Source organism: Lissotriton helveticus, chromosome 6, assembly GCF_964261635.1.
Source record: "Lissotriton helveticus chromosome 6, aLisHel1.1, whole genome shotgun sequence".
Lineage (NCBI taxonomy): Eukaryota > Metazoa > Chordata > Amphibia > Caudata > Salamandridae > Lissotriton > Lissotriton helveticus.
In genome coordinates, this window is record NC_136067.1 from 1501396351 (window position 1) to 1501408495 (window position 12145).

Below are 12145 nucleotides of genomic sequence, written 5' to 3' on the forward strand. Positions count from 1 at the left end.
CTTTTTGCTCGGCATCAAACATCATGAAATAGTGAAGAATCCGGGTGGCATTCCCTCAGTGCCTGGGTGTCAAGTTTGGTGACAGTCATATCAATGTAGAAATGGGCTTCAACGACATGTAGGTGATTTAAAGACAGGCTTCTTGGTCTGACCACAAAATGTGACAATGCAGGAACGTCTTTAAAGTCTTTTAAAGAGCTGTGTTCACTGCGCCTTATGTCAAACAGTTTTTGACCTCACCATGATATACAAATGGCCAATCTTGTCAATGAAAAGTTTGTAAAATATAACAATAAAGAAATAGACACCTATGCCCTACCCCATGATACAGACTAAAATATAGTGGGCAATTAGTTGTGAGGATCTCTGTAAAACTCTTAACAGATTTCATAATTGATTTCACCATGTCCCACTTTAAGCGTCTTTGTCAATCTTTGTCTTCCAATGGTTCTCTGTCCGTTCCTTCTGTTTACAGAAATTAAAGGCATGTGAAGGGCGTGAGGACAATGTCTCGCCTTTATATGCGAGAACCCGGGCTTCTCTATGCAACCCTGACTACCCTGGCAGCCATTTTGAAAGTAAAGGAATTGCAGCCTCACCAGACATCAACGATTGTGTCCTTGAGGATGTTGGAGGTCTTTGGAATCCAACTGGAGCACTCCTGTCATCTCCTGAACATTGGGTGAGAAGGGCTAAGCTTCACCAGCATCACTGGCTACCTCCCTCAACACCAGTGTTGTATGCTGGCTCCCAGTTAGGTGAGACGGGGAAATGAAAGAACACAACAGCACCAAGCAGCTTTGGAGCTGTGCAGACCCAGAGGATGTCATACTTCTGCAGAATCTCCCACAGGGCCCATTCCCTGGTGCAGTTTCTCCCCTGTATATGAAGGGATGCTTTGTAAACGTGTAGTACACAAATCACCATGAGGCATCTCGGCACTTGTACGCATACCGCTGTGGAACCCTTCTTGGCTTTTCCCTGTGAAGTGCCCACTCCTGGGCACCCCCAAGGTGAAACCAGGCATCCTAGCGTTGTTGGGGCCGTTGTGGAGATTAAGCAAGCTATTGCCCAGAGTTGCAGAGTGGGACCCATGATTAGAATAGGCACCGAGGCGAGACTCATCAGGTCCGAGGAAATTGAGCCCGAGACCCGCCAAGGCGGGAATTGAACCCTGGTCCCGGGCTAGACCTCTGCATCAGGGTCTGCCGCTCTAACCATTGAGCCTCACTTCTCCACAGTTGTCTCTGAATGGATCCTAGCCACTGTCCCTAGGACTTAATACCGTATGTCCTGAAGTATTCCCACTAACTCTTTAATAAAACTAAACTCAATACCTTCTTCTTTCCTTTTTAGGGACACACCAAATATCAGTGTGGCTCCCACTCTCCGAGGCAAGAAGAGCACGACCAGGACCCTGAACACAGAGGTCTTGGACGAACACGGACTTACCCGCTCGTGTTTCACCGTTCATCCTTTCCTGCCCTACCCGCGGCTTCCGTATAACCCGTCTTACTCGGTCGGAATTATCACCGGTACTCCGATCCGCAGTACACGCTACTACAGCCCTGAGGAGTCACAGGCACTGTCCTGATGACGAAACACGTGTCGGCTGGCCTTGTTTTTTTCCGAAGAATACCATCTATATAAACTACTGGTTTTGTTTTCACCGATGTCTACTTGCTCATTGAATATTCTCATTGTATCAATACTCTTGATCCTTAAACGTGTGCCCAGTATCTTTTGTAAATGTATCAGTGTGAATCTTTGTTTGGGCACTTATAGTTAGTGCATACTTAATTATAGTGGCTGCATATGTTTTTTTAGGTCTGGCTAGACACCGCTTTAGTTGTGTGCCAGAGAGCGTTTCATTGCCAAAAAGATAACATTGGCGAAGCAAATAGAGCTGACTATAATGTGCTTATGCATGCATTCACAATCATGCAAGAATTCTGTTTCCGTGTGTTAGCACTTCACTGCCACACCCAGTGCCCTTGTCAATACTTGTTCTTTTTTATTTCTATGGGGAGGAAGTGGTGGAAGATGGTGTTGTCTAGTGTGCATATCTTTTAACTCCTTAAAATGAATAAGAATATTTTACTCCCTATCACTAGTTTGGGGTACAAGAAAGAGAGAGTGTACACGTCAGACCGAATTGTGTAGCCAGTAAAGGCTTTGTCATTCCTCCCAACTTTAGATATAATAGGATAGGTCATTATAGGTCATATACCTCATGCATCACAACAAGGAAGCTAGACTTGCTCATTACTTAATCCAGCATGTAATTTCGTGTATATTATTTACATCACCAACAGCCAACTACAAAGTATAGGGCGAATATGCTCCTATTCACTCATAGTTCTAATGATAATACAAACGCTTGCTCAAGTCATTGAACTGTAAGTCTAGAATATGCCGTATTTCCAGTTTTACAGATTTAGATGGGGAAACACGGAGAAATCAGATAAGAAATATTATGCCCGATATTGTAGAGCTAAAGTGTGGTGCATAGTAGGATATTATCCATTTTTAAGATGGGCAAATGAGGCAGGGCACACAAAGCGCTTTCTAGAGTTCACATCAGAGGTTTTTCTATTAAATTAGATTCAATCTTAGGTGGAACTTGAAGGGGTCTGAAAACCCTGCTATATTTTAGAATCATACTGAAACTCACACACTCATTAAATTCTTGCCATCCCTTTCCTTCAGCATAATCAAGTGCTCAGCTCTCAAGTTCTGTTTAGAACCTGATGTGATTTCAGACTTGGGGCCTGATTTAGATCTTGGTGTAAAGGTACTGCCATCACTTTTTTGACTATTCACCGCCCGCCCACTTGGCGGTACACCCGCCCAATGTAGATGTAGGTTTGTCCATGAGCAAAAGACTGCCACAGTCCCACCCCCTCAGCCAATAATTTTTGTCTGCATTCACGTCGCAATAGGCAGAAGCGGCTGGTGGTGGGACTCAAGCCAAAAGTCCTGCCAAGCTGATTACAATGTGCCTATCCATCGAGGTAACTTTGGCAGTAATCCCTCCAACTAAATTGGTGGAATCGAAGGAAATGAGGTACAAACGTAAATTTGATCCTGCTTCCCTCTTCTGTTTCCATCTCATACCCCATCGTCCAGGCCCCTCCTTTGCTGCTACGACTCCACCATGACGCCAAGCGACTCCATTGTTACCGAAATCTAAGGTTAGCGACTCGGAAAAGTGTCCTACTATGTATTGTGTGTTGCCAATTGATGTAGCCTTCTGTATTTCTGCATTGCTCTTACATGTAATATTTTACTTAGGTGTAATGCAGTAGTGTTTATTTTCCTACTAATAGAGGTAAATTGAACACACCTGTATTGACACTTAAAAAACATATTTGTTGTGGTGCTTGGTGGTGTTGTGCTAGTGGTGCCTGTGGGTGGGCATTCAACAGTGTGTGTATGTTGCGTGAGTGGCCTGCAAAATGTAATACAAAGGGACATAACACATTGCCTACATATGTATTCACTGCAAACAAGACACATATGTGTATTGACACATTAATAAGTTGTACTTACCAGTCTCCACTCCACCAGGAACTCACTCCATCAGCAAACTGGTGCTATGACACCGCCAGCGCAATTGGAACATCTAAATCAGCTCGCAGCAAACCCGCCGGCCAGGCGGCAAAGGCTTACTGTTAGCCAGCAGAGATGTATATTGCTGCACCATCTAAATATGGGGGCGGACTGCCACCAGCTTGATGGAGTACTTGGAACCACCGCTGTGGCGGTATGATGGTAGTCTCGCCAAGACCTAAATCAGGCCCTTGTATTTGAGCAACCCCAGTCGATGCATGCCATATCTCAGCTTATAATAGATGGATGCCAAAATGTTCTATCGACATATCTTCTGACACAAATATTGTGTCCTAAATATCATTTGCAAAAGTATCGGCTCATTGGGTGTAGTTTTTCTATTATTAAACCCAAGGTGGGCAGTGGTAAGCCATTGAACATACTTAAAGTGTCCAAATATCAGGAGGTTTTAGTAATGTGTTTCATAGAGACTTAATACAGACAGTTAATATACTATTTTACTCAATTATATCACAGGCAACACTCTCTGTTATGACACAGTGGATTCTTTTATTCAGAGTTCTTTCTTTTGGATCAACGCCTCCTTATTTGTGCTGTGCAGAGGATTCAAAGTCTTGCTATTGCATCTGCTATTGAAGAAGAGGAATACATGTTCAGTCCCTCCTTCTCCTTTCCCTCTCTGATGTTATGCTTAGGTTCATATAGACGAACAATCTTTGAACCCACCTATTCAGACTCCACCTAGACATCGGGATTGCTTGGAGAATAGTAAAAGTCTGCCTCTTTAAGCGGAAGTGCTTTCTATAAGACGGAGCGGTATTTAAAAAGAAGACCCCTTCCTTCGTCCTTGACAAGGAGTGTGCCAAAATGGTTTCAATTTTGATGCGGTCAAAAAAAATCTTTCATTTTGCGTATGGTGCCTTTTCCCTTCTCCATCCTTACTTGTTACAGTACCTGACACTGAAACCGGATAGGTCTGTTCTTCCAGACTGCAATGTAATGAGGTGCTCACCACCAGTTGGACCTTTTCTGCTGCATCTATAGACAGTGAGTGCTTATTGGTCACAACCAACCCATCTGAAAATACCTGTATTGTATTGGGGAGACATCAAGGACTGTGAGAGGGAGACAAAGGGTTGTGGTGCTCATGTGTCTCTCTATTTAAATTGGGAACCTGTACCAGTCTGTAGGTCTCCTCCCTTAAACTCTGACATGGGCAATAGATTTGTAATCAATATTGTGATAATGATATCATACCTTTACAACTTTTGCTTTTCTACACATTTGCACACTACAAAGAGCATTGAAAGAAGAGAGCAACATGCACCAATGTACTCAGAATATGAGATGTAAGAAAGGCAACTGATAAACGTCTGTACAGTATCGTTCCTAGTGTAAGCATGGATTTGAGTGAATCCCTATGAGGAAAGGAATCAGAATCATCTTGCATACCATAGGCAGAAAAACATGCCACATCTTTAAAACAGGAACTTTCAAGCTCCGTCTACATTTCTTGCATTAGTACCTGATATGTGGCCACTAGCAATACTCACTGTCTGCCTTTTTTCACACATTATCCAATCATAATTAGGGACTGATTTAGAATTTGGAGTGATGGATATCATGATCACCTTATTACAAATATCCTATGCCACTTGTAACACAGCAGCTGGGATATCTGTCATGTTTTTGAAGGAGTTACCCACCTTCCAAATTCCATATCAGACCCTTTAACTTGCAGAGATCACCACAGAACAAATATTATTTACAACAGGTACTTGAGTCACTCTGAAGTTTTCGTTTCATTGCATTTTATTCAGGAATTTTGATGGACGTCGTATTTTACGACTATATATATTTGATCAGAGATTGGGCACAAAATAGCACCATTGGAAAAGTTGTGGACCATGAACCATTACTTTTGATTTCCACACCACATATCTAGGAGTTTATCAGTTTGAGCTACTGTCCATTGTTTTAGGTTATAGTCTTGGTTTGATATTTCTTTGGTGGAGAAGTGGAATCCTCTTTTCTAGGGTCACCATTATTTACAAGATGTCTAGGAGCGTGCTAGTGATATAGTCATATACGACTGTAGTGGTAGGGTCTAATAACTCTTAGAGCATCAGTTCCGGAGTAATGAATTACATCTGGAATTCAAGGGGAGAATAACAGAACACTAGAGGAAGGCCATGCTACTCAATTATTGGACATGTTTAAGTCTCTGACAACCATTTCAACACATCTCACCATCACTGTACCTTCAACTCCTCTTGCCGACTCATAGATGCCATATATGGATCATGAATAGCTAAATATATGCATGCCTATCTTGCATACGTTGAAATCCTATTGCAATGAATCTAATGGAATACAGACTGCCATGCATCCTTACCTTACCATCAACCACCCCTGTAATATTACCCCATGTCTAAGATACCCCGCTCAGTCCACATCCACCATACCATCTTCAATCTCTTCACTTAATATTGTCAATTACAACATACTCTTAGTAGCGGTATCATAATGTCAAGGAAATTGAAGGCGCGTTTTCTATTTGCCTTTGAGTATATTAACAAGTGTAATGGCCATACAATTTGCTAAAGTGTTTACTCTGCTCTGGTCCAGACAGTGAGGACACTGCAGGAACTGTGGGGTTGGTTGTCTACGTGTCATTACCCTTTTCATGCATCATATATGAAGAAATCTTTGGTACACTCTTAGCTACTTCGACTTTTCATTCATGCTTATTTTCATTAATATATTGATGTACATATTTCTTTCTTTCGCATGAGCCTTTTCATTGCAACCAAATATGGAATACATTCTACCATAAAAGCATAGTAATATGACGACTTTGTCATTATAGAGCTCAACCTAAAGAGTAGGGCTTAAGTGTTTGGAATGAGGAAGTTTTTTTTTAATAATGTTTTTATTGAAAACAATACAGGACATTTGGCATTTAAAGGGTACAGGCATTGGGTGTAAAAGTTGATCATCACTTCAGTGCGACAAGAAATCTCTTTATAGAAACAGCATAGTGTACATTTCCAATGATGCATTGTTCCGACCCATCTCGCCCAATCATCATTCCTCAGTTTCACTTCCCGCATCCATTGTAGGTGGTTCACACAAATAACCTCTATACTTATTCCAGGCCTCCCAGACTTTCTCCCATTTCCGGGGGCAACCCCGATGCAGATAAACCACCCTTTCTGCCCATCATTGCTGCGTCTAGGTCTATGCACCAATCCCTAAGTGTTGGTATCCCCTCTGCCCCCCAACATCTAGCTATATTGCGTTTGGCATACATCATACTCAGCGTCGCCCAATCCTGAGCATGGTGAGAGAGATCGTTTGGTTCCCACAGGTTCAGAAGACAACATCTGGGCTCCGGGAGGAGTGTCACCTCGACTACCTGTGATATGTTTCTCACCTCCTCACAGCCCCGCAGGCAAAAATGATGTGCTGCCCGCCCTATAGTGTGCAGTGTGGCCCTCGTGTAATATACGCGATGCAATAGTTTTAATTGTACCAGCCGCAGTCTGGAGGGTATCGCGACTTCTCGTGGGGAGGACAATGCTGTCTGCCAGTCCGCCTCATCAAAGTCTCCTACATCAGCGGCCCACTTGAGCTTCAATTTCAGTGTAGGGTCCGGAGTATTGTTGACTAATTTACGGTAAGTAAATGATGTCGCCTTCTTGGGCATGTGTTCAGTGAGCAATCTGTCCTCTAGAGGAGTGGCTTCAGGTATCTCCGTGCCCTGTGATAGGACCGATTCCTGGGCATGTTTGATCTGTATGTATCGGAATTTCTCAGCTGGTGCCAAGTCGTATTGGGTCTGCAACTGCACAAAAGGCACGACCGCACCGTTCTTCCAAAAGTCTCCCACTGTGGAGATGCCTATTAGATCCCGTGCCCCAAATCCTCTGCTATTACGGAGTTTGCCCAGTTGCCGCGCCGACCATAGAGGGGTCATTTGGGTAATAATATCTGTACATTTCAAACGAGTCTGCGCCGCGTACCATATACTTACTGTATGTGCCGTCGGCCCTAAAAGTGAAGTGGAGCGTCTTTTATCTTATAGTGCGGCCAGAACCTCCGCCTCACCCAGTTCGTACCTATCTGCCTGGAACGCCGGTTCTGTTTGGGGTGCATGCAACCACTGATTAATTATTTTCAATTGGGCTGCTCAGTAGTATGGCTGAATATCTGGGAGGGCTATCCCGCCGTCATACCTGCTACGAACCAGTTTAACCTTAGAGACACGTGTGGGTTTATTTCTCCAAAGGAGGCCCGAGACCATTGCAGACAATTTTTTCAAATATTTTATTGGAACCTGAAATGGGGTATTTTCTAGCACATAGAGGAATCGGGGAAGCGTCATCCTTTTAAAAAGGGCCGCTTTGCCCAGGAGGGTCAGAGGCAGACCACGCCAATGAAGCACATCCCGCCGAAATCTCTCGATTAAGGGGTCTAAGTTTTTAGAGAAGTAGTCATCCGGTCCAGGTGTCACCCAGAAACCTAGGTATTTGAAAGAGTCTTCCCTAACAGTAAGTGGATACTCCACCAGGAGTAATGGGGCCGGGCCCTTAAGGATGAATAATTCTGACTTAGACCAGTTGATAGTATATCCCGATGCCCGGCCAAAAATTTCACAGATATTTAAAAGTGCCAATATGAAGCGTCTTGGAGAAGTCAGGAACAACAGCACGTCATCCGCATAAAGGGAGATGCGGTCCTCCCAGTTTTCTGGTCAACGGATGCCCTGGATCATAGGGTCCCATCGGACTCAGGCCGCCAATGGCTCCAGGGCCAATGCAAATAGCAATGGAGAGAGGGGGCAGCCCTGGCGCGTGCCTTGTCCCAACTGAAAATCTCCTGAGATGTGACCATTCGCCACCACATGTGCCAGCGGGCGCGTGTATAACAGCTTCACCCATGAACTTGGGGCCGAAGCCCAAATGCCTGAGGACTGTGAATAGATAGGGCCACTCCACCATATCAAACGCCATTCGAGCTTCAAGGGAGAGGACAACTGCAGGTTCCTGGAGACAAGGCATAAGCGCCATTACCGCCTGCACCCTTCTGAGATTAAGCGCGGTATTTCTACTAGGCATGAACCCCGACTGATCCGGATGAATCAAGGTTTCGAGGTGCGGCGTTAGGCGGGCTGCAAGTAGTTTTGCCAGGATCTTGGCTTCGGCATTTATTAGGGATATTGGGCGGTAGGAGGCGCACTCATCTGGGGGCTTGCCAGGCTTTGGTATCGCAATAATAGTGGCCAACCGCTGATCCCGGGGCAATTCCCCCTCCTCCAGACTAGTCGTATACATTTGTAGGAAATGCGGGGCTGTCAGGTCAGATGTGCTTTTATAGAGCTCTATTGGGATTCCGTTAGGTCCCACCGCCTTTCCGGGCTGTAGGGCCTGGATAGCTGGCCACAATTTGTCAATTGTAATATCGGCCTCTAGTGTTAAAGCCGCTTCCTCAGACAGGGTAGGCATCTTAATATCTTTGATGTATGTTTGTGCCTCTTCCGTTGTCATGCTGGAGTTAGAGGTGTACACCTGTTTGAAGTAGTCCGCCAATGCCTCTACTATATGTTCTGGGGCGGACACCACTTTCCCTGTGTGAGTGTGCAGTTGCGCTATCGTGTTTTGAGCCCGTTCTTTCTTATCCAACCACGCCAAGAGCTTGCCCGCCTTATCCCCAACTTCATATATGGTGTGTCGTGTGGTTTGTAGCCGTATTTTAACCTGGGTGCGCTGATATTCGTTGATTGTGCTCTGCGCAAGGCGTAGGTTTTGTGCTGTTTGTAATTTGGGAGCCTCCTCATGTCGGGCCTGTGCCTCAGCTAGATCCACCTCTAGTGCCTCCATTTCACCCCTTGACTGTCATTTATACCCTGTTATAGAGGCTATTGCCTGCCCCCTAATCACTGTTTTAAATGAGGAAGGTTTTAAACAGATTTTCTGTTAAGGTCCTTCCGAAAGTGAGTGAGGAAGGGGACACCCTTTAATTCTCCTGGGAGGAATATACATAACCTGGGAGAGATAACAGAGATGACATCTTGCTTTTTTGTTGTTTTTCACCTTTGGAGATTGTAATATAGTTTATGATTTTATTTTATTATTTAAGCTCCTGTTCTGATGATCGGTTTTCTATGAAAATGTGATGGTTTATTTGGCAACTTCGTGTAGCACTGTTTTACCAGGCCTACTAGAATTGCACACATTTTAAAGAGAGATTCCAGATTAGTAATAGTTATTAGAACATTGGAATGTCGAGCGCTCTATTGAAGACAATTGAGTGTTCTGGGCTTCCAATGAGTGGTAGAAACCAGGAGCAACAACATTCCAAAGTTTGCCTTTATTCACAGCTTTTACTGTGAACAAAGGCCTCATGGAGCCCTAGGTATTTCAACCGCCTTGGAGTCCGTGAGGCCTTTGTTTTACTACTTAGAGCATTCTGCCCTCTAGAAGCGGAATGCTCTAATAGCCTCATAGCCCTCCATAGCGGGCTACACTATAGCCTTATAGACCGCCGTAGCGGGGTATGCTGGCTATTAAAGGCCCTCTCCCGCGTTAAAGACCCGAGCCGAAGGCGAGGTACTTTGACAAGGGACAGGACTTTAATAGTCGTATAGCCCTGCTACGAAGGGCTATAAGGCTATTAGAACATTCTGCCACTAGAGGGCAGAAAGTTCTAACAAATAAAACAAAGGCTTCTCGAAGCTCGAGGGATTTAAATTCCCTCGAGCACCGAGAAGCCTTTGTAAAACATTGGAATGTTACTTCGCGGGCCTTTAACTGCCCGTAGAAGCAGGGCGCACTCCATTGTCTGCAAAGGAGCTTCCAACATTCCAATGTTCTAATGACCATTAAAGGACTGCTCCTTGTTAAAGGCCTTGCCGTTGGCTTGGGCCTTTAACGCTGGAGCAGGCTTTTAATGGCTGGTATAGTCCGTTACGGTGGGCTGTAAGGCTGTATTAGAACATTGGAATTGCAGTAGCTCAAGTTGAAGAGAACAGAATAGCTCCGGGTTATAATGGCTGGTATAAGCTGGGAGCCCCAACATTACAGTGTTTGTCTTCATGTTTTTCCCTTTTTAATTAGCAACATTCTACTCTTAGTAGGTGGAAATTTCTAATAACCTTATAGCCCCATCTGCCTCGGGCTATACCAGTTGTTGAAGGCCCTCTCCATCGTTGTAGGCCCTCACCTGCGGCTTGGACTTATAATTTGGTTTCAGGGTCTTTAACAACTGTTACAGTCCTCAGCAGTGCACTATAAGGCTATATCAGATTATTGGAATGTTGAAGGCTCCTTTGAAGATAATGGCATGGCTCTTGGATAATAATGACTGGTATAGACCTTGTTCTCCAACATTCCAACATTGTTTGTCTTTGTGTTTTCCCTTTTTAATTTCGAACATTTTACCCTCAGTGGGTAGAATGTTCTAATAGCCGTATAGCCGTTCTGCCTCAGGCTTAAAACATTTTACCCTAAGTGGGTACAATGTTCTAACAGACTTATAGCCGTTCTGCCTCAGGCTATACCGCTTGTTAAAAGCCCTCTCCTATAGGGCCTTTAACTAATGGTATACCCCTCAGCAGCTGGCTGTAAGGCTATAGTAAACGGTTAAAAACATCCTCATGTGTACCCAGGTGCCAGCTGCATGTTGGAGAATTGCACATCCTTCTCTGACATTTTAGAAACCACTGTTGAGATGTGGATGTTAATCAGAATAGGACTTAGTGGTGATCCTTTAGGCGTGTATGACAACACAGCAAGAAAGTGAGAGCTCAAAGGACCCTTTTGTACGAATGAGTTTCTTACTGTCAGGTATAATGTAGATCAATTTAGAGAAAATACATCTTCTAATCCCCAGGATTTAAATAATGTGTCATGATTACCATTATCAAGTGTTGCTTAAAGGCTAAACAATATTAGAAGGCAGGTTTTCCCTTGATCTATCATATGCAGAGCCTATTCCATCATTATCGGGGTGACTGCTTCCATGCTACTTTTAATTCTGAATCCTGATTGGAAGGATTGGAGCAAATAGTTTTTGGTGGTGTATTTTTGTACTTTATATTTTTCCCACAAATGCTGAGTTAGAAGCTGGTCTGGGTTTCAAAAGTTTTTCAGCATCTAGATTCATTGTTCTTAAACGAGTGGCTACGTGGAGAGTTCCTGATTTTAGTATTCAGCATGAATAAGGCTGGTGAGGAGCCTTCTGAGGGGCACTTTCAATCATCCATGTTGTTAAGAGGAAAGAGGGCATCTCTGAATGATGACAATTTGATATGCGAGAATACTTTGAAGACTGTGTTGACATTTATTTTCTTAGTTGTGGATCAGGCTGTGGATGTGGTTTTGAATAATCAGAATCTTAGATAGTTACTTTCCCTGTATGATGTCTGAACATATTAGCATGAAACTTTGCTCGTCTGGAGGTTGAATTAAGTGTTTCAGGCTCTTGTTTGGTTGGAAGATGATTTCATTTTTTGTGGTAGAAGGCCTTCATGTCAATCCTATTTGTTACATGAAATTTCCTTCGAGTTTTT